The following is a 24,410-nucleotide window of genomic DNA, read 5'->3' on the forward strand; positions in this document are numbered from 1 at the left end:
TACGCCCTTGTGCCCTGGTACTTAAGGACACAGGGCGTACATGTACGCCCTGTGCATTTTCAATCACCGCCGCACGGCCGGCGGCGATCGGAACCCCGTGCCTGCTCAAATCATTGAGCAGGCACTTGGGGCAAATGCGTCGGGGGGTCCGGTGACCCCCCCATGTATGCGATCGCAGAAAACCGCAGGTCAATTCAGACCTGCGGTTTTCTGCGTTTCCGGGTTATTCGGGTCTCTGAAGACCCGATAACCCGGAACAGGATGGTGATGGTGGTGTGATTTCACTCCACCAATCACCATCCAGCGATCCTGAGTGGTGATGGTGACATCACCACTCAGGATCGCTTTCTGATTGGTCAGGGGGCGGTCCGGCGGCAGATTCAAAAGAGGCAGGCGCCCCTCTCCTCCTCCTTTTGTGTTCCAGCGCCGGAGGAGAGAGGAGCTGCCTGCACGTGTCCACCATCGCTGCCAGCACCCCTGATCTGTGCCCCCAGGACCCGATCTGTGCCCCCAGCACCCCATCAGGTACATAGGGACAGCTAGGGAAAGTTTGGGATAGGCAGGGCAAAAAAAGGGAAAGTTAGTTTTTTTTACTTTTCATTGCATCACCCTAGTTAGGGTGTCTGGGGTCCACAGCACAGCTGTGTGACCCTAGACCCCCCAGGGGTGCTGCCACTTGCCCCCCTCCCCCTGCCACTTGCCCCCCCCCCCCACCTTTTTTGGGGTGCTTTTTTTTTTTTTTTTTTTTTTTTTGAGTTCGCTGACTGTGACCGGCACTTAGCGTCCGGCCACTGTTAGCGCATCGCACACCCCACCGCTGATCAACTTCGGACGGTTGATCAGCAGTTTTGAATTTTTTTTCCTCACTTTTTTGCCCTTTTTTTAGTTAGTTTTATTTATTTTTTTCTGTTAGTTTTAGGGTGAGTTCGTGAACACCCGTGCCCCCTCACACACGCACACCAAATAAAGAGTTACACACACGCACATATACACGCAGACACACACTCCCCTATGGCCCGCCGGACGTTCTCGGCCGAGGAGGCATACGCCCAGCTTGCCTCCGAGTCCGAGAGTCCCAGTGAGGATGAGGATGAGGATGACCCCACATTCCTGTTGTCATCCGCATCCTCCTCATCATCTAGCGATGATGATGAGCCCCCAAGGCGGCGGAGACGCCGCCAGGCGGAGCAAGGGGACCGCCATGTTAGGGACCCTGTGGCCCACACTAGTACGAGCAGCTCTGGGGCTCGTACTGGTTTCCCGGCCCACCAGTTAAATCCACCGGAGCACCCTGCCGGTGAACTTGTCTGGTGTAGCCCAGAGCGATACGAGCCCGTGATTCCTGATTTCGTAGGCCAATCAGGAATCCAGATTTCCACAGTGGGCTACACTGAATATGACTCTTTTTGTCATTTTTTCAGTGACCCACTGGTAAATCTGATGGTGGAGCAGACGAATCTGTACGCCCAACAGTTCGTCGCTCAACACCCGGGCTCCTTTTTGGCCAGGCCCGGTGGCTGGACGCCGGTCAGTGCAGCCGAAATGAGGACATTTTGGGGCCTCGTGCTGCATATGGGCCTGGTCAAGAAACCCAGTGCCAGGCTGTACTGGAGTGGGGACGTCCTATATCAGACCCCACTTTACAGTACGGTTATGACACGCTCCCGGTTTGAGGCCATCAGGAAATGTCTGCATTATTCCGATAATGCAGCATGTCCACCCCGAGGTGATCCTGCCCATGACCGTCTGTACAAGATACGGCCGGTCATCGATCACTTTGGGGCCAAATTCATGGAGGCCTATGTACCTGGAAGGGAGGTCGTGGTTGATGAGTCTCTCATTGCGTTCAAGGGGAGACTCATTTTCCGCCAGTATGTGCCTTCCAAGCGGGCGAGGTATGGCGTGAAGCTATACAAAATTTGTGAGAGTACCTCAGGGTACACTTACAAATTTCGTGTATACGAGGGGCGAGATTCCCGGATTCAACCCCCAGAATGTCCCCCCACTCTGGGTGTTACCGGGAAACTTGTGTGGGACCTTATGCACCCACTGCTGGATAAGGGTTACCACTTGTACGTGGATAACTTTTATACCAGTATCCCCTTGTTCCAGTCCCTTGCCGCCAGATCCACGTCCGCTTGTGGGACCGTGCGGAAAAATCAACGCGGCCTCCCTGCCCACCCCCTCCAGGTACCTATCCCCAGGGGTGAGACCCGTGCCCTTACCACTGGAAACCTGTTGCTGGTCAGGTATAAGGACAAGAGGGATGTCCTTATGCTGTCCACAATTCATGGTAACGGCATCACCCCTGTCCCTGTGCGAGGTACCGCGGCAACGGTCCTCAAGCCCGATTGTATCGTCGCCTACAATCGGTATATGGGAGGAGTTGATCTCTCGGATCAAGTCCTCAAGCCATATAACGCCATGCGCAAAACCCGGGCATGGTACAAAAAAGTTGCGGTCTACTTGGTACAGGTTGCCATGTACAACTCTTTTGTACTATCCCGAAGCGCTGGCAGCACAGGGACATTCCTCCAGTTCTATGAGGCAGTCCTCAAGGCCCTGATCTTTTCGGACCGGGAAAGAGCAGGCCGGAGTACCTCGGGAACTGTAGGCGCCCGGATCGTCCCTGGCCAACACTTTCCAGGTGTGGTCCCCCATACTGGAAAGAAGGGACGAACCCAAAAAAAGTGCAGAGTGTGTCGCAGGAGGGGGATACGGAAGGACACGACTACTCAGTGCGACACATGCCCCGATCATCCGGGCCTCTGCATTGACGGTTGCTTCAGGGAGTATCACACTTCCATGGAGTACTAAATTTATATCCCAATTTAGCACTGACATCAGATAAAAAAAAATGGTTCTCAGACTTGAGACACCCAAAAAAACTAAAATAATTTATTAAAAGTAGACATAGGTATTGCCGCGTCTGTAATAATCTCCTCTATAAAAATGCCCCATGACCTAACCCCCCAGATTAACACGGTCCAGAAAAAAAAAAAAGGTGCAAAAAAAGGTCTTTTTTGTCACCTTACATAATAAAAAGTTTAATAGCAAGCGATCAAAAAGTCATATAGCCCCCAAATTAGTGCCAATAAAACCGTCATCTCATCCCGCAAAAAATGAGCCCCCACATAAGATAATCAGATAAAAAAAAAAATAGAAAATGATTCTTAGACTTTAGAGATACAAAAAATTTTTTAGGGTATCAAAAAGGATAATATAGTCTAAAACCTAAATAATTGTAAAAAAAAAGTTGACTTATTAGGTATCGCCACGTCCGTAAGAATCTCCTCTATAAAAATACCCCATGACCCAACCCCCCAGATTAACACAGTAAAAAAAAAAAATAGGTGCAAAAAATTTTTTTTTTTGTCACCTTACATAACAAAAAGTTTAATAGCAAGCGATCAAAAAGTCATATAGCCCCCAAAATAGTGCCAATAAAACAGTCCGCTCATCCCGCAAAAAATGAGCCCCCACATAAGATAATTGGCTAAAAGAAAATTAAAAAAAATTACACTTAGACTTTAGAGATACCCAAAAAAAAAAGTTGTATCAAAAGTTGACTTATTAGGTATTGCCGCGTCCGTAAGAATCTCCTCTATAACAATATCCCATGACCTAACCACCCAGATTAACACGGTTAAAAAAAAAAAAAAAAAAAAAAAAAAAACGGTGCCAAAACCGCTATTTTTGGCACTTTTCCATTTCAGTCCGTTTTTTCCGGTAAGAAAACAAGGGTTAACAACCAAACAAAAGTTAAAATTTATTACCCTGATACTGCAGTTTACAGAAACGCCACATTTGTGGTCGTAAACTGCTGTATCCGTAAAAGGGAGGCTGCAAAAGGAAAGGACCGACATGGTTTCTGGAAGGCCGATTTTGATGGCCTTTTTTATTGACACCATATCCCTTTTGAAGCCCCCCTGATGCCCCCCTAGAGTAAAAACTCCCTAAAATTGACCCCATCTAAGAAACTACACCCCTCAAGGTATTCAAAAATGATTATACAAACTTTATTAACCCTTTAGGTGTTCCTCAACAGTTAATGGCAAATGGAGATGAAATATCAGAATTTCAATTTTTGGTAACCTTACCTCACAAAAATGTAATATAGAGCAACCAAAAATTATATTTACCCTAAAAATACTCCCCCAAAAAATGCCACCTTATCCTGTAGTTTCCAAAATGGGGTCACTTTTAGGGAGTTTCGACTCCAGGGGTGCATCAGGGGGGTTGAAACAGGACACGGTGTAAATAAACCGGTCCATAAAAATCAGCCCTCCAAAAACCAAACGGCGCACCTTTCACTCTACGCCCCGCTGTGTGGCCGTACAGTAGTGTACGGCCACATATTGGGTATTTCTGTAAACGGCAGAGTCAGAGTAATAAAGATACAGTCTTGTTTGGCTGTTAACCCTTGCTTTGTTAGTAGAAAACATGGGTTAAAATGGAAAATAAGGCAAAAAAATGAAATTTTCCAATTTCATCCCCATTTGCCAATAACTCTTGTGCAACACCTAAAGGGTTAACGACGAATGTAAAATCAGTTTTGAATACCTTGAGGGGTGTAGTTTCTTAGATGGGGTCACTTTTAGGGAGTTTCTACTCTAGGGGTGCATCAGGGGTCTTCAAATGGGACATGGTGTAAATAAACCAGTCCATAAAAATCAGCCCTCCAAAAACCAAACGGCGCACCTTTCACTCTATGCCCCGCTGTGTGGCCGTACAGTAGTTTACGGCCACATATTGGGTGTTTCTGTAAACGGCAGAGTCAGGGTAATAAAGATACAGTCTTGTTTGGCTGTTAACCCTTGCTTTGTTAGTGGAAAAAATGGGTTAAAATAAAAAATTTGACAAAAAAAAGAAATTCTCAAATTTCATCCCCATTTGCCAATAACTCTTGTGCAACACCTAAAGGGTTAACAACGTATGTAAAATCAGTTTTGAATACCTTGAGGGGTGTAGTTTCTTAGATGGGGTCATTTTTGGGTGGTTTCTATTATGTAAGCCTCGCAAAGTGACTTCAGACCTGAACTGGTCCCTAAAAATGTCGTTTTTGTAAATTGCTGAAAAATTTCAAGATTTGCTTCTAAACTTCTAAGCCTTATAACATCCCCAAAAAATAAAATATCATTCCCAAAACAATTCAAACATAAAGTAGACATATGGGGAATGTAAAGTCATCACAATTTTTGGGGGTATTACTATGTATTACAGAAGTAGAGAAACTGAAACTTTGAAATTTGCTAATTTTTCCAAAAATTTGTTAAATTAGGTATTTTTTGGTGCAAAAAAAAATATTTTTTTGACTTCATTTCACCAGTGTCATGAAGTACAATATGTGACGAAAAAACAATCTCAGAACGGCCTGGATAAGTCAAAGCGTTTTAAAGTTATGAGCACTTAAAGTGACACTGGTCAGATTTGCAAAAAATGGCCTGGTCCTAAGGTGTAAAAAGGCTGTGTCCCTAAGGGGTTAAAGAGGTTGCACAAAATCAAAATTCTTTTTATGTGCTGCATGGTGGCTCAGTGGCTAGCACTGTCGCCTTGCAGCGCTGGTGTTCTGGGTTTGAATCTGACCAAGGACAACATCTGCATGCAGTTTGTATGTTCTCCCGATGTTTGCGTGGGTTTCCTCCAGGTACTCCAATTTCCTCCCACACTCCAAAGACATACAGATAAGGACCTTAGATTGTGTGCCCAATTAGGGACAGCTTGATGACAATGTCTGTAAAGTGCTGGAAAATATGTCAGAGCTATTATAAGGGAGCATAATAATAATATTGTGCTCCTAACCCCACTCACTATGCATATATATTGCCCCAATGCCTGTTTTTCGTGTCTGTGCTTTCTTTCCCTGTCTGGGCATCAGACTATCCTGGCAGGTCTGTTTACATCCACAGCTTCCCGTTTACATGGCTGCAGAGTACAGAGTGATAAATCATAGGCTGGCCCCGCCCCACACTGATCAGTCTGCATGAGCTCCATCCACTACACCTCCTGTGGCCATGTTCCTACACCCACACAAATCTTGCTAGGCTATTTCTTCTTAAGTTTCTAAATCACATCACTGACAGTCCACAGGCTCTTCCCTCACCATCTCTAGAGTGCAATAAACAGCTTGAATCAACAACACATCCAAACACATCTGTAAATAATTCTATGATAATCTGTGATACTGTCTGCTAAGACAGTAACATAGCATGTCATGTACTGTACAAGTAGAGTGTTATACTGACTGCTGAGGTGTGTTTTTAAGGATACATTCACATCTTGAGAGCAGAAATCAGTCAGAGAGACAGCCTGCCAGAGTTTACCGGATAAGGCCTCCTGCACACTAGGGCTGCAACGATTAATCAACGTTATCGATAATATTCGATAACGGGATTCATTGTCGACAAATCCAGTTATTGAAGAATCGGCCGATTAGTTGCTATGCGGGCGGTCAGGCGCTATGTCTGCGGGTCCCGTAAATCCTGCACGCTCCTGCACAGCCACAGTAGTCCATGATACATTGCTGGCTGCGATGCTTCACAGTATCAGCTGGAGGCGGAAACTTGCAGCAGGGCCGGTGCAGTCACTGTACTCTTACACCGGCCCCGCCGCTCACAGCAGTATAATATCTAAAGACTATTCCTTAACCAGCAGTAACTCGAACTTTAAATCAGCGCTATGATCTATATTACCTTACAATGAAGCTCTGGTAATAGGCAGAGTGGGCGGTGGCGTAACGTCACTCACTCATGTGACGTGCCTGCTCCGCTCACTTTATGAATGGCAGGCGCGTCACATGAGTAAGTGACGTTAAGCCGCCGCCCGCTCTGCCTATTACCGGAGCTTCAGTGTAAGTTAATAAAGATCATAGCGTTGATTTAAAGTTCACGTTACTGACGGTTAAGGAATAGTCTTTAGATATTATATTGCTGTAAGCGGCGCGGCCGGTGTATTGGGGGACACTGTTATGGGGGAGATCTGTGGATGACACATATAGCATAAGATGCTATATAGTGTCATCCATACATACCACCCATAATGTCATCCATAGGTCCCTCTCCCCATAACAGTGCCATCCACAGATCCCCCCATGGCAATGGACCCACCATCTTTTCACAGGCCCTAGTACTTCCTATGTGGGAAACTGGGAACATGAAAAGAAAAAGATAGATTAGGTCAGGTCAGGACAGGTAATTAAAGCAATGCCCCCTTGCCCTTGTCAGCACAGCCCCTGGCCCTTGTCTGTGCCTCCCCCTGGTCCTTTCAGAACAGTCCCTGACCCGGCTGCGCCCCTCTGGCCCTCATCTTGTGCCCCCCCCCCCCGCCTTTGTCTACACCCCTGGCCCTTATCTGTGCCCCCACCCCCTGGCTGGGCCTCCTCACTCACCCTTGTCTGCGCCCCTGGCCCTTGTCTGTGCCCCCCCCTGACCCCTGTGTGCGCCTTATGCAACTCCTAAAATTGTTTTAACCGCCTCCCGACCGCTGTACGCACGGATGCGTCCGGGAGGTGGTTAATTTATTCCTCCTGGACGCATCCGTGCGTCATCTCGCGAGGCGCGAGATTTCCTGTGAACGCAAGCACGCAGGCGCGCGTGTTCACAGGATCGGAAGGTAAGAGACAGGATCTCCAGCCTGCCAGCGGCGATCGTTCGGTGGCAGGCTGTAGATGCGATTTTTTTAACCCCTAACAGGTATATTAGATGCTGTTTTGTTAACCGCGTCTAATATACCTGCTACCTGGTCCTCTGGTGGTCCCTTTTGCTTGGATCAACCACCAGAGGACACAGGTAGCTCAGTAAAGTACCACAAAACACTACACTACACCCCCCCCTGTCACTTATTAACCCCTTATGAACCCCTGATCACCCCATATAGACTCCCTGATCACCCCCTGTCATTGATCACCCCCCTGTCAGGCAATAAAGTGTCACACATCTGGTATCACCGTACTCAGGAGAAGTTGGGGAATGTGTTTTGGGGTGTCATTTTACATATACCCATGCTGGGTGAGAGAAATATCTTGGCAAAAGACAACATTTCCCTTTTTTTTATTTTTTTTTATACAAAGTTGGCATTTGACCAAGATATTTATCTCACCCAGCATGGGTATATGTAAAATGACACCCCAAAACACATTCCCCAACTTCTCCTGAGTACGGTGATACCAGATGTGTGACACTTTATTGCAGCCTAGGTGGGCAAAGGGGCACACATTCCAAAGAGCACCTTTCGGATTTCACCGGTCATTTTTTACACATTTTGATTTCAAACTACTTCTCACACATCTGGGCCCCTAAAATGCCAGGGCAGTATAACTACCCCACAAGTGACCCCATTTTGGAAAGAAGACACCCCAAGGTATTTTGTGATGGGCATAGTGAGTTCATTGAAGTTTTTATTTTTTGTCACAAGTTAGGCTACTTTCACACTTGCGTTCGTCGGTCCGCTCATGAGCTCCATTTGAAGGAGCTCACGAGCGGACCCGAACGCCTCCGTCCAGCCCTCATGCAGTCTGAATGGAGCGGATCCGCTCAGACTGCATCAGTCTGGCAGCGTTCAGCCTCCGCTCGCCTCCGCACGGCCAGGCGGACAGCAGAACGCTGCTTGCAGCGTTCAGCTGTCCGCCTGGCCGCGCGGAGGCGAGCGGATCCGTTCAGACTTACAATGTAAGTCAATGGGAACGGATCCGCTTGAAGATGACACCATATGGCTCAATCTTCAAGCGGATCCGTCCCCCATTGACTTTACATTGAAAGTCTGAACGGATCCGCTCAGGCTACTTTCAGACTTAGAAATTTTTCTAAGTTATTAATGCAGACGGATCCGTACTGAACGGAGCCTCCGTCTGCATTAATATGATCGGAACCGTTCAGAACGGATCCGATCAAGCGCAAATGTGAAAGTAATAGGAAATGTTCTATGTTTGAACAGCAATACGGAAATGAAAGGCATACGGAAGTAGTCTTAGTGGAATATGAGACTTTGTAAGAAAAAAAAAAAAAGAAAAAAAAATAACATATTCCGCTATTTTGTGACAAAAAATAAAAAGTTCTATGAACTTACTATGCCCATCAGCGAATACCTTAGGGTGTCTACTTTCCGAAATGGGGTCATTTGTGGGGTGTTTGTACTGTCTGGGCATTGTAGAACCTCAGGAAACATGACAGGTGCTCAGAAAGTCAGAGCTGCTTCAAAAAGCGGAAATTCACATTTTTGTACCATAGTTTGTAAACGTTATAACTTTTACCCAAACCATTTTTTTTTTTGCCCAAACATTATTATTTTTTTTTTTATCAGATACATAGAAACATAGAATGTGTCGGCAGATAAGAACCATTTGGCCCATCTAGTCTGCCCAATATATCTGAATCCTATGAATAGCCCCGGCCCTATCTTATATGAAGGATGGCCTTATGCCTATCCCATGCATGCTTAAACTCCTTCACTGTATTTGCAGCTACCCTACCACTTCTGCAGGAAGGCTATTCCATGCATCCACTACCCTCTCAGTAAAGTAATACTTCCTTATATTACTTTTAAACCTTTGCCCCTCTAATTTAAAACTGTGTCCTCTTGTGGTAGTTTTTCTTCTTTTAAATATGCTCTCCTCCTTTACCGAGTTGATTCCCTTTATGTATTTAAAAGTTTCTATCATATCCCCTCGGTCTCTTCTTTCTTCCAAGCTATACATATTAAGGTCCTTTAACCTTTCATGGTAAGTTTTATCCTGCAATCCATGGACCAGTTTAGTAGCTCTTCTCTGAACTCTCTCTAGAGTATCTATATCCTTCTGGAGATATGGCCTCCAGTACTGCGCACAATACTCCAAGTGAGGTCTCACCAGTGTTCTGTACAGCGGCATAAGCACTTCACTCTTTCTACTGCTTATACCTCTCCCTATACATCCAAGCATTCTGCTTGCATTTCGTGCTGCTTTATTACATTGTCTTCCCACCTTTAAGTCTTCTGAAATAATTACTCCTAAATCCCTTTCCTCAGATACTGAGGTCAGGACTGTGTCGAATATTCTATATTCTGCCCTTGGGTTTTTACGCCCCAGGTGCATTATCTTGCACTTATCCACATTAAATTTCAGTTGCCAGAGTTCTGACCATTCTTCTAGTTTTCCTAAGTCCTTTTCCATTTGGCGTTTCCCTCCAGGAACATCAACCCTGTTACATATCTTTGTGTCATCAGCAAAAAGACAAACCTTACCATCGAGGCCTTTTGCAATATCACTTATGAAGATATTAAACAAAATTGGTCCCAGTACAGATCCCTGTGGAATCCCACTGGTAACATGACCTTGTTTTGAATGTTCTCCATTGACTACAACCCTCTGTTGTCTGTCACTCAGCCACTGCCTAATCCACTCAACAATATTGGAGTTCATGCTCAATGACTGCAGTTTATTGATAAGTCTTCTATGTGGGACAGTGTCAAAAGCCTTACTAAAATCCAGATAAGCGATGTCTACTGCACCTCCACCGTCTATTATTTTAGTCACCCAGTCAAAAAAATCTATAAGATTTGTTTGACATGATCTCCCTGAAGTAAACCCATGCTGTTTTTCATCTTGCAATCCATGGGATTTTAGATGTTCCACAATCCTATCCTTTAATAGGGTTTCCATTAATTTGCCTACTATTGATGTCAGACTCACTGGTCTATAGTTGCTCGATTCCTCCCTACTACCTTTCTTGTGAATGGGCACGACATTTGCCAATTTCCAATCTTCCGGGACGACTCCTGTTACTAATGATTGGTTAAATAAATCTGTTAACGGTTTTGCCAGCTCACCACTAAGCTCTTTTAATAATTTTGGGTGTATCTCATCAGGCCCCTGTGATTTATTTGTCTTCACTTTAGACAGCAAACTTAGAACATCTTCCTCTGTAAAGACACATGCATCAAACGATTTATTAGTCATCCTTTCTAGTGGAGGTCCTTCTTTTTCTTTTGTAAAAACTGAACAGAAGTATTCATTAAGGCAGTCGGCTAGCCCTTTATTCTCTTCTACATACCTTCCGTCCTTTGTTTTTAATTTAGTTATTCCTTGTTTTAATTTCCTTTTTACACTTCTGCACTACACTAATTTCACCGTTTATTGCTCGGTCATGCAACTTACCACCCAAATGAATTTTACCTCCTTTTCTTCTCACTAATAGAGCTTTCATTTGGTGGTATTTCATTGCTGCTGACATTTTTACTTTTTTTTGTTATTAATTTAAATGTAACTATTTTTTTTGCAAAAAAATGAAATTTTTTTCACTTTCAGTTGTAATATTTTGCAAAAAAATCAACGTAGAACAATACATTTAGTGAAAAATGTATATATGGATGTTGATTTTTTGGCAAAATATTACAACTGAAAGTGAAAAAAATTTCATTTTTTTTGCAAAAAAAATAGTTAAATTTAAATTAATAACAAAAAAAAGTAAAAATGTCAGCAGCAATGAAATACCACCAAATGAAAGCTCTATTAGTGAGAAGAAAAGGAGGTAAAATTCATTTGGGTGGTAAGTTGCATGACCGAGCAATAAACGGTGAAATTAGTGTAGTGCAGAAGTGTAAAAAGTGGCCTGGTCATTAAGGGTGTTTCAGCTAGGGGGGGGGGGGGGGGGGGGGGGGGGGTTTTGAAGTGGTTAATATGGCCATTGTGTTTTTCCTGATTAATCGAGGAAATTATCGACAACTAATCGTATATTTAAATAACTTTTTTTTCCCGTTTGCGTTCCTTTTTTTGCGATCCATATATGAAACCATTCATTTCAATGGATCTGCAAAAAAAAAAACAAAAAAAACAACTGAAGGTACTCCGTATGCCTTTCATTTCCGTATTGCTGTTCAAACATAGAACATTTCCTATTACTGCCTGCAAATAACAATCTGTGGCACCATTAGGGTCAAAGGGTCCGCATAAAAAACGGAATGAATACAAAATGCATCAGTGTGTCTTCCGTATCGGTTCTGTTTTTGCAGAACCATCTATTGAAAATGTTATGCCCAGCCCAATTTTTTTATGTACTTCCTGTTTAAACATTATTGTATGCTTTCGTTTCTGTTTGCGATCCTCAAAAAACGGATCAAACAGAAACCAAACAGAAGTGGAAACACTACTGAAACGAAAAACTGATCACTGAAAAAGGGACAGCAAAATACTGAATAAGCCATACAGTCGTCTGCTGTGAACTGTCGGATCCCAATGGGATTTGTCATTAGGTGGTTCATGGCATTATCAGAAATACCAGATTCTCTGCAGATACAGCCTCCTGGATTTCTGAAAGTTTTTTTTTTTTGTTGTTTTTTTTTTAACTAAGTAGCAGGACATGTAGAGCGGTGCCCAGGGATCTCCCTGCACTTACTATTATATCTAGGCGCTGCTCCGTTCGCCCGCTGTGGCTCCCATTACCGTATTCCGCACTGTATGCTAATTACTACTATCGGAACACCAAGGAGGAGACATCAGCTTTTCTACCTGGGCGTTCCATCTCCCTGGGTGTAGTGCTGTCCAATCGCAGCGCAGAGCGTCACAGCCAGGAAGAAGGTGATTTTTTTTTTATCCCTGGCTGAGACGCTCTGCGCTGCGATTGGACAGCACTACAGCCAGGGAGAAGGAACGCCCAGGTAGAAAAGCGGATGTCTCCTCCCTGGTGTTCTCATAGTAGTAATTAGCATACAGCGTGGGAGACGGAAAAGGGGGCCACAGCAGGCGAATGGAGTGGCGCCCAGATATCATATATTAAATGCCGGGAGATCCCTGGGCGCTGCTCTACATGTCCTACTACTAAGGCTACTCTCACACTTGCGTTCAGAGCAGATCCGTCTGGGGTCTGCACAGACGGATCCGCTCATATAATGCAGTGTGAAAGTAGCTCAGACGGATCACTCCAGACTTTACATTGAAAGTCAATAGGGGACGGATCCGTTTGAAAATTGAGCCATAGTGTGTCATATTCAAAAAGGATCCGTCCCCATTGACTTACATTGTAAGTCTGGATGGATCCATTCGCTTGCTGCTTGCAGCGTTCGGGTGTCCGCCTGGCCGTGCGGAGTGGAGGCCAAACGCTGCCAGACTGATGCATTCTGAGCGGATCCGAATCCACTCAGAATGCATTAGGGCAGTACGGATCCGTTAGGGGCCGCTTGTGAGAGCCTTCAAACGGAACTCACAAGCGGAGCCCCGAACGCTAATGTGAAAGTAGCCTTAGGCTACTTTCCCACTCGCGTTTGGTGCGGATCCGGCATGGATCTGCACAGACTGATCCGTTCAGATAATAGAACCGACTGCAACCGTTCAGAACAGATCCGTTTATATCTTTAACATAGCCAAGATGGATCCGGCTTGAAAAACCATTGAAAGTCAATGGAGGACAGATCAGTTTTCTATTGTGTCATAGAAAACGGATGCGTCCCCATTGACTTACATTGTATGTCAGAACGGTTCCATTTGGCTCAGTTTCGTCAGGCAGATACCATAACGCTGCAAGAAGCGTTTTGGTGTCCGCCTCCAAAAGCGGAATGGAGACGGAATGGAGGCAAACTGATGCATTCCGAGCGGATCCTTTTCTATTCAGAATGCATTAAGGCAAAACTAATCCGTTTAGACCGCTTGTGAGAGCCCTTAAAGGGCTTCTGTCACCCCACTAAAGTGATTTTTTTTTTTTGGGCTATTGAAATTAGTTATATTGCGATATATGACAATATAATTGTGTTACTTACTTTGATCCAGCAGTTTCTGCAAAAAACGAAGTTTTATAATATGTAAATTCGGTCTCTACCAGCAAGTAGGGCGGCTACTTGCTGGTAGCTGCTGCAGAAATCCGCCCCCTCGTCGTGTTGATTGACAGGGCCAGCCGGGATCTCCTCCTTCGGCCAGCCCTGTCGGCATTTCAAAAATCGCGCGCCTGTGATGATTCGGCGCAGGCGCTCTGAGATGAGGAGGCTCGTCTCCTCAGCACTCCCTCAGTGCGCCTGCGCCGATGACGTCTTCTATTTCGGTGATGTCATCGGCGCAGGCGCACTGAGGGAGTTCTGAGGAGACGAGCCTCCTCATCTCAGAGCGCCTGCGCCGAATCAACACAGGCGCGCGATTTTTGAAATGCCGACAGGGCTGGCCGGAGGAGGAGATCCCGGCTGGCCCTGTCAATCAACACGACGAGGGGGCGGATTTCTGCAGAAGCTACCAGCAAGTAGCCGCCCTACTTGCTGGTAGAGACCGAATTTACATATTATAAAACTTCATTTTTTGCAGAAACTGCTGGATCAAAGTAAGTAACACAATTATATTGTCATATATCGCAATATAACTAATTTCACTAGCCCAAAAAAAAAAAAAAAATCACTTTAGTGGGGTGACAGAAGCCCTTTAACGGATGTCACAAACAGAAAGCCAAAACGCCAGTGTGAAAGATGCCTTAGTTAACAAAGTCTGGACCCATTAAAGGTCCACTGTTAAACTGCCTCTGGACCGCCTAACGCAGGATTGCGGTCCGGAGGCGGTCGATTCATTCCTCCTTGACGCGCCGGCGCGTCATCTCGCGAGATTTCCTGTGAACGCGCGTACACAGGCGTGCGTGTTCACAGGAAACGGCAGGCAAACGAGTGCATCTACAGCCTGCAAGCGGCGATCGTTCGCGATTTTTTAACCATTGAAAGGTATATCAGACGCTGTTTTGTTAACAGGGTCTGATATACCTGCTACCTGGTCCTCTGGTGTTCCCTTTTGCTTGGATCGACCACCAGAGGACACAGGTAGCTCTGTAAATAGCACAAAACACCACACACCCCCACCCCCCTGCCACTTATTAACCCTGTCATTGATCACCCCCCTGTAAGGCTTCAGTCAGACGTCTGTATGTGTTTTGCGGATCCGCAAAATACGGACACCGCCGATCTGCAAAACACAGACACCGGCAATGTGCTTTCCGCATTCTGCGGATCCGCACGTTGCCAGAACTATATAGAAAATGCCTTTTCTTGTCCTCAATCGCAGACAAGAATAGTACATGTTCTATAGGCTCTATAAAAAAAACGGAGTGTTCACCCGATCAGGCCTGATCTTGTGCGCACACTTGCGTTCAGTCCGCCCCACCGCAGTGACAGAATTTTTTTTTATGATCACTGCAAAAACACCGTAAAATCGCTGCGGCACTATAAAAAGATCACTTTTGAGGGGAATGGCGAGTTCATAGAAGAATTTTTTTTTTGGGCACAAGTTAGCGGAAATTGTAAGAAAAACAAAAAACAAAGTCTCATATTCCACTAACTTGTGAGAAAAAATAAAATCTCACATGAACTCACCATACCCCTCACGGAATCCAAATGCGTAACATTTTTTAGACATTTGTATTCCAGACTTCTTCTCACGCTTTAGGGCCCCTAAAATGCCAGGGCAGTATAAATACCCCACATGTGACCCCATTTTGGAAAGAAGACACCCCAAGGTATTCCGTGAGGGGTATGGTTAGTTCATGTAAAATTTTATTTTTTGTCACAAGTTAGTGGAATATGAGACTTTGATTATTTATTTATTTATTTTAAATTTTCCGCTAACTTGTGACAAAAAATAAAAACTTCCATGCAATCACTATGCCCATCAGCGAATACCTTAGGGTGTCTACTTTCCGAAATGGAGTCATTTGTGGGGTATTTCTACTGTCTGGGCATTGTAGAACCTCAGGAAACATGACAGGTGCTCAGAAAGTCAGAGCTGCTTCAAAATGCGGAAATTCAAATTTTTGCACCATAGTTTGTAAATGCCATAACTTTTACCCAAACCAATAAATATACACTTAAAAAAAATGCAATATCAAAGACATGTAGAACAATACATTTAGAGAAAAAATTATGTAGAAATGTAGTTTTAATTGAACAATTTTACAACCAAGAGTGAAAAAGAATGTTTTTTTGCAAAAATCTCAGTAAATTTCAATTAATAAAAAAAAATAATAATAATAATGTCAGCAGCAATGAAATACCACCAAATTAAAGCTCTATTAGGGAGAAAAAAGGAGGTCGAATTCATTTGGGTGGTAAGTTGTATGACCGAGCAATAAACCGTGAAAGTAGTGTAGTGCAGAATTGTAAAAAGTGGTCTGGTCATTAAGGGGGTTTAAGCTAGGGGAGCTGAGGTGGTTAAACTTGTCTCACTTCCTGTCTCTACAGTGACCCATAAGGACAACCTTCTATGTGCCGTCATGGGGGATGTCCTGGAAACAATAGGTTGGTATGTCTAACATCTGTTGTGAGTAAACTGAAGTTTTTCAAAGAGATGCTATTCTGGAATATTTCAGTGAAAATAAGTGAATAACACCATCTCAACATGACTTTGTGAGGAATCCGTCATGTCAAACTAATATAATCCATTTCTATGAGGAGGTATTCTAGACTCAACACGGGTGAGTCAATAGATTTTGTATAGCTTCAAAAGCATTTAATACTGTACCACATAAAAGGTTAGTATATAAAGTGAGAATGCTTGGACTGGGAATGTGTGTATGTGGGTAAGTAACTGGCTCAATGATAAGAAAGAGCGGGTGGTCATTAACGGTACACACTCAGATTTGGTCACCGTCACTAGTGGGGTACCACAGGGGTCAATATTGGGTCCTATTCTCTTCAATATTTTTAATAACAATTTAGCCAAAGGCCTGCACAATAACATTTTTGCAGATGACACTAAACTGTGTAACGTAATTAACACTGAAGAGGACAATATACAGCTACAGATGGATGTGGATAGATTGGAGGCTTAGGCAGAGAAGTGGCAGATGAGGTTTAACACTGATGTAAGGTTATGCACATGGGAAGGAATAATGAAAGTCACCCGTACATACTAAGGCTACTTTCACACTTGTGTTCGGAGCGGATCCGTCTGGTGTCTGCACAGACTGATCCGCTCCTATAATGCAAACAATGGTATCTGTTCAGAACGGATCAGTCTGCATAACTGTTTTTTTCAGATCAGATTTTTCACTTCGTGAAAACTCAGATCCAACAGTATATTCTAACACAGAGGCGTTCCCATGGTGATGGCGACACTTCAAGTTAGAATATACTAAAAGAACTGTGTACATGACTGCCCCCTGCTGTCTGGCAGCACCCGATCTCTTACAGGGGGCTGTGATGCACACAATTAACACCTCAGGTGCAGCACATGAGGGGTTAATTGTGCATATAATAGCCCCCTGTAAGAGATCAGGTGCTGCCAGGCAGGAGAGGGCAGACCCTCCTCCCTCCCCAGTTTTGAATTCATTGGTGGCCAGTGCGGCCACCCTCCCTCCCTCCCAGTATTATATTCATTGGTGGCCAGTGCGGCCCCCCCTCCCTCCCTCCCAGTGCGGCACCTGAGGAGTTAACTGTGCGGATCACAGCCCCCTGTAAGAGATCAGGTGCTGCCAGGCAGCAGGGGGCAGTTCTTACACAGTTGTCAGTATATTCTAACTTGAAGCATCCCCATCGCTATGGGAACGCCTCTGTGTTAGAATATTCTGTCGGATCTGAGTTCCACGATCTAACTCAAATCCGATGGTATACTCTAACATAGAGGCGTTCCTATGGTGATGGGGACGCTTCAAGTTAAAATATAGCATCGGATTGGAGAAAACTCTGATCCGATGGTATATTAATAGGGACTCCTGACTTTACATTAAAAGTCAATGGGGGACGGATCCGTTTGCAATTGCACCATATTGTGTCAACATCAAACGGATCCGTCCCCATTGACTGGCATTGTAAGTCTGGACGGATGCGTTTGGCTCCGCACGGCAAGCTGCGTTCAGGTGTCCGCCTGCTGAGCGGAACGGAGGCCAAACAGTGCCAAACTGAGGCATTCTGAGCGGATCCGCATCCACTTAGAATGCATTGGGGCTGTACAGATCCACTTGTGAGAGCCTTCAAACGGAACTCACAAGCGTAACCCCGAACGCAAGTGTGAAAGTAGCCTAAATGGTAAAAGACTGACATAGAAAAGGACTTAAGAATTTTAGTGGACATAAAACTAAACTGTAGAAACCAGTCTAAGGTAGCTGCTGCCAAGGCCAATAAGATAATGGGTTGCATCAAAAGGGGCATAGAGGCACATGATTAGAACATAGTCCTGCCACTTTACATATCACTAGTCAGACCACACATGGAGTACTGTGTACAGTTCTGGGCTTCTGTGAACAAGACAGACAGAGCTGGAAAGGGTTCAGAGGAGGGCAACTAAAGTAATAACTGGAATAGGTGGCTACAGTACCCTGTAAGAATATCAAAATTAGGGTTAGTCACTTTAGAAAAGAGACGACTAAGGGGAGATCTAATAACTATGTATAAATATATCGGGATCAGTACAGAGATCTCTTCCATCATCATTTATTCCCAGGACTGTGACGAGGGGACATCCTCTGCGTCTAGAGGAAAGAAGGTTTGTACAGAATCATAGAAGAGGATTCTTTACAGTAAGAGCAGCGAGACTATGGAACTCTCTGCCTGAGGAAGTGGTGAATTCACTAAAAGAGTTCAAGAGGAGCCTGGATGTATTTCTGGAGTGTAAAAATATTACAGGTTACTAGAGATGGGTTGTAGATCCAGGGAGTTATTCCGATTGCCTGACTGGTGTCGGGAGGGAAATTTTATTTTTTTGCCCTCCTCTGGATCAACTTGCAGGATAACAGGCTGAACTAGATGGACAGAGGTCTTTATTCAGCCTTACAAACTTTGTCATTATGTAAGACAACTGCAATCATCAGGTTGTCTACATTCAGGAAGTATATACGTTTTGGGGTGCACTTACATTCAAGAATTGTAATCCCTGTACCTGTAATTTATAGGCTGCTACTTTTTTAGAATTTCAATCTTAAAACCAGATTTTTGGCCACTTTTCAGTTATGAAGACGTGCATGTAGGCCTAACCTGTATGTATGAACTCTGCATATGTTGAACATTTATATTTAGGATGTGCGGCGCATATAACTCTCTGCGTGGGTAACACTAAGGGCTGTTTCACACGAGTGAGTCCATTTCGGAAATCACACTCCGTGTGCGAGTGTGATCCTCCGCTCTGGACTTGCAGGAGCGCACAGCATTATCATGATTTATAATGCTATGTGTCTCTGCTTGACCTTATTTCTATAGAATCATACTGACAGCTTCATGTCACTATAATTCTGTGGAAAAAGAGGCCATGCAGAGACAAATAGCATTATAAATCATGATAATGCCGTGGAGCTCCTGCAAGTCCAGAGCGGAGGAACACACTCACACACGGAGCGCGATTCCCGCAATGGACTCGATCGTGTGAAACAGCCCTAATACTTTTTAAACATTTTTATGAAAAATTACACTCTGACACAAAATTGCATGAAGGTGTCAGTGTGGATAAAGTGGCGAGTGGCCTTTTGACAATGTGCCAGGTGTCAAATTTCAGAAAATATATGGGTATGGGCAGTTTGTATGATTTATTTTATTTTGCAATTTAGGTTTTATTTGTAAATGTCAAAACTGTTAAAATCGCTCTGGCTAACAGAGGTATATAATGTCCAAACATCATTGGAAAGAGGAATGGTCAAGCTCCTAACAGGGGTGCAAAGATTGCAGAGCTGGGAGCCTCTGTTAGGCCCCCCAGCTGCCATGGAAACCAACTGGTACCGTGCAATTGTGTGGTGTGGAGCTAGAGGGATCCCTCGCCCTCTATCTAATTGCTTAAATGCTTAAAGGGGTTGACTACTTTCTAGTTATTGTTCCGTTTGTAATATGCTTATGCGGCACCAATTAATACAGCCCGTGTTGAAATTCTGCACTCCTCCATTTATTTTATTTTATTTTTTGCGCTCCCTGTCTTCCCAGAGCCACAACTTTTTTATTTGTCTGTTTCTATAGACATATGAGGGCTTGTTTTTTTGCGGGACAAGGGGTACTTTCCAATGCCACCATTTAATATTGCATATGATGTAGTGGGAAGCGGGTAGAAATATTCCAAATGGAGTGAAATAAAAAATAAATAAATAAATAAATTAAAAAAAAAGCTATTCCACCCCAGCGGCATTTGATGTACGATATAACTGACCGGTTACTTTTATTCCGCAGGTCAGTACGAATCCGGCGATACCTTATATGTATAGTTCTTCTTGCATTTTGATAGCCTATAACTTTTTTGTATTTATGTATTAGGAGCTGTCTGGGGGCTCATTTTTTGTGGGGCGATCTGAACTTTTTACTGATACTATTCTGGGGTGTATAGGACTTTTTGATCACTTTTTATGAATTTTTTTGTTGAAAATAAAGCAACCAAACACATAGAAATATAGAATGTGTCGGAAGATAAGAAACATTTGGCCCATCTAGTCTATCCAATATCCTGAATACTATGAATAGCCCCTGGCCCCATCTTATATGAAGGATGGCCTTATGCCTATCCATTGAAGGCTTAAACTCCTTCTTTGTATTTGCAGCTACCACTTCTGCAGGAAGGCTATTCCATGCATCCACTACTCTCTCAGTAAAGTAATACTTCTTGATATTACTTTTAAAACCTTTGCCCCTCTAATTTTAAACTATGTCCTCTTGTAGCAGTTTTTCTTTTAAATATTCTCCCCTCTTTTACCTTGTCGATTCCCTTTATGCATTTAAAAGTTTCTATCATATCCCCTCTGTCTCGTCTTTCTTCCAAGCTATACATGTTAACCACTTCAGCCCCGCTAGGTGAAACCCCCTTCATGACCAGGCCACTTTTTACACTTCGGCACTACACTACTTTCACCGTTTATCGCTCGGTCATGCAACTTACCACCCAAATGAATTTTACCTCCTTTTCTTCTCACTAATGGAGCTTTCATTTGGTGGTATTTTATTGCTGCTGACATTTTTACTTTTTTTGTTATTAATCAAAATGTAACGATTTTTTTGCAAAAAAATGACATTTTTCACTTTCAGCTGTGAAATTTTGCAAAAAAAACGACATCCATATATAAATTTTTCACTAAATTTATAGTTCTACATGTCTTTGATAAAAAAAAAATGTTTGGGCAAAAAAAAAATGGTTTGGGTAAAAGTTATAGCATTTACAAACTATGGTACAAAAATGTGAATTTCCGCTTTTTGAAACGGCTCTGATTTTCTGAGCACCTGTCATGTTTCCTGAGGTTCTACAATGCCCAAACAGTAGAAAAACCCCACAAATGACCCCATTTCGGAAAGTAGACACCCTAAGGTATTCGCTGATGGGCATAGTGAGTTCATAGAACTTTTTATTTTTTGTCACAAGTTAGCGGAAAATGATGATGATTTTATTTTTTTATTTTTTTTCTTACAAAGTCTCATATTCCACTAACTTGCGACAAAAAATAAAAAATTCTAGGAACTCACCATGCCCCTCACAGAATACCTTGGGGTGTCTTCTTTCCAAAATGGGGTCACTTGTGGGGTAGTTATACTGCCCTGGCAATTTAGGGGCCCAAATGTGTGAGAAGAACTTTGCAATCAAAATGTGTAAGAAATGACCGGTGAAATCCGAAAGGTGCACTTTGGAATATGCGCCCCTTTGCCCACCTTGGCAGCAAAAAAGTGTCACACATGTGGTATCGCCGTACTCAGGAGAAGTTGGGGAATGTGTTTTGGGGTGTCATTTTACATATACCCATGCTGGGTGAGAGAAATATCTTGGCAAAAGACAACTTTTCCCATTTTTTTATACAAAGTTGGCATTTGACCAAGATATTTTTCTCACCCAGCATGGGTATATGTAAAATGACACCCCAAAACACATTCCCCAATTTCTCCTGAGTACGGCGATACCAGATGTGTCACACTTTTTTGCTGCCAAGGTGGGCAAAGGGGCACATATTTCAAAGTGCACCTTTCGGATTTTGCAGGGCATTTTTTACACATTTTGATTGCAAGGTACTTCTCACACATTTGGGCCCCTAAATTGCCAGGGCAGTATAACTACGCCACAAGTGACCCCATTTTGGAAAGAAGACACCCTAAGGTATTCCGTGAGGGGCACTGCGAGTTCCTAGAATTTTTTATTTTTTTGTCACAAGTTAGCGGAAAATGATGATTTTTTTTTTTCTCTTTTTTTCCTTACAAAGTCTCATATTCCACTAACTTGCGACAAAAAATAAAAAATTCTAGGAACTCGCCATGCCCCTCACGGAATACCTTGGGGTGTCTTCTTTCCAAAATGGGGTCACTTGTGGCGTAGTTATACTGCCCTGGCAATTTAGGGGCCCATATGTGTGAGAAGTACCTTGCAATCAAAATCTGTAAAAAATGACCAGTGAAATCCGAAAGGTGCACTTTGGAATATGTGCCCCTTTGCCCACCTTGGCATCAAAAAAGTGTCACACATCTGGTATCGCCGTACTCAGGAGAAGTTGGGGAATGTGTTTTGGGCTGTCATTTTACATATACCCATGCTGGGTGAGAGAAATATCTTGGCAAAAGACAACTTTTCCCATTTTTTTATACAAAGTTGGCATTTGACCAAGATATTTTTCTCACCCAGCATGGGTATATGTAAAATGACACCCCAAAACACATTGCCCAACTTCTCCTGAGTACGGCGATACCAGATGTGTCACACTTTTTTGCTGCCAAGGTGGGCAAAGGGGCACATATTCCAAAGTGCACCTTTCGGATTTTGCAGGGCATTTTTTACACATTTTGATTGCAAAGTTCTTCTCACACATTTGGGCCCCTAAATTGCCAGGGCAGTATAACTACCCCACAAGTGACCCCATTTTGGAAAGAAGACACCCCAAGGTATTCCGTGAGGGGCATGGCGAGTTCCTAGAATTTTTATTTTTTGTCGCAAGTTAGTGGAATATGAGACTTTGTAAGGAAAAAAGAAAAAAAAAGAAAAATCATCATTTTCCGCTAAATTGTGACAAAAAATAAAAAATTCTAGGAACTCGCCGTGCCCCCCACGGAATACCTTGGGGTGTCTTCTTTCCAAAATGGGGTCACTTGTGGCGTAGTTATACTGCCCTGGCAATTTAGGGGCCCAAATGTGTAAGAAGTACCTTGAAATCAAAATGTGTAAAAAATGGCCTGCGAAATCCGAAAGGTGCCCCTTTGCCCACCTTGGCTGCAAAAAAGTGTCACACATCTGGTATCGCCGTACTCAGGAGAAGTTGGGCAATGTGTTTTGGGGGGTCATTTTACATATACCCATGCTGGGTGAGAGAAATATCTTGGCAAAAGACAACTTTTCCCATTTTTTTATACAAAGTTGGCATTTGACCAAGATATTTTTCTCACCCAGCATGGGTATATGTAAAATGACCCCCCAAAACACATTGCCCAACTTCTCCTGAGTACGGCGATACCAGATGTGTGACACTTTTTTGCAGCCTAGATGCGCAAAGGGGCCCAAATTCCTTTTAGGAGGGCATTTTTAGACATTTGGATCCCAGACTTCTTCTCACACTTTCGGGCCCCTAAAAAGCCAGGGCAGTATAAATACCCCACATGTGACCCCACTTTGGAAAGAAGACACCCCAAGGTATTCAATGAGGGGCATGGCGAGTTCCTAGAATTTTTTTTTTTTTTGCATAAGTTAGCGGATATTGATTTTTTTTTGTTTTTTTTCTCACAAAGTCTCACTTTCCGCTAACTTAGGACAAAAATTTCAATCTTTCATGGACTCAATATGCCCCTCACGGAATACCTTGGGGTGTCTTCTTTCCGAAATGGGGTCACATGTGGGGTATTTATACTGCCCTGGCTTTTTAGGGGCCCTAAAGCGTGAGAAGAAGTCTGGAATATAAATGTCTAAAAATGTTTACGCATTTGGATTCCGTGAGGGGTATGGTGCGTCCATGTGAGATTTTATTTTTTGACACAAGTTAGTAGAATATGAGACTTTGTAAGAAAAAACAAAAACAAAAACAAACAAAAAATGTCCGCTAACTTGTGCCAAAAAAAATGGCTGAATGGAGCCTTACCAGGGGGGGAGTGATCAATGACAGGGGGGTGATCACCCATATAGACTCCCTGATCACCCCCCTGTCATTGATCACCCCCCCTGTAAGGCTCCATTCAGACATCCGCATGATTTTTTACGGATCCATGGATACATGGATCGGATCCACAGAACGCATGCGGACGTCTGAATGGAGCCTTACAGGGGGGTTATCAATGACAGGGGGTGATCAGGGTAATCAGGGTGATCACCCCCCTGTCACTGATCACCCCCCCTGTAAGGCTCCATTCAGACATCCGCATGATTTTTTACGGATCCATGGATACATGGATCGGATCCACAGAACGCATGCGGACGTCTGAATGGAGCCTTACAGGGGGGTTATCAATGACAGGGGGTGATCAGGGTGATCACCCCCCTGTCACTGATCACCCCCCCTGTAAGGCTCCATTCAGACATCCGCATGATTTTTTACGGATCCATGGATACATGGATCGGATCC

General features: G+C 43.8%; 1 protein-coding gene across 1 annotated transcript in view; it reads right to left on the bottom strand.

Moving 5' to 3' along the window:
- TAF11 (TATA-box binding protein associated factor 11) overlaps positions 1-24,410 on the bottom strand; it is a 120,393-nt gene that overhangs the window by 90,203 nt on the left and 5,780 nt on the right. The gene's annotated exons all lie outside the window — the stretch shown is intronic.

This window comes from Bufo gargarizans, chromosome 3 (assembly GCF_014858855.1).
Source record: "Bufo gargarizans isolate SCDJY-AF-19 chromosome 3, ASM1485885v1, whole genome shotgun sequence".
NCBI lineage: Eukaryota > Metazoa > Chordata > Amphibia > Anura > Bufonidae > Bufo > Bufo gargarizans.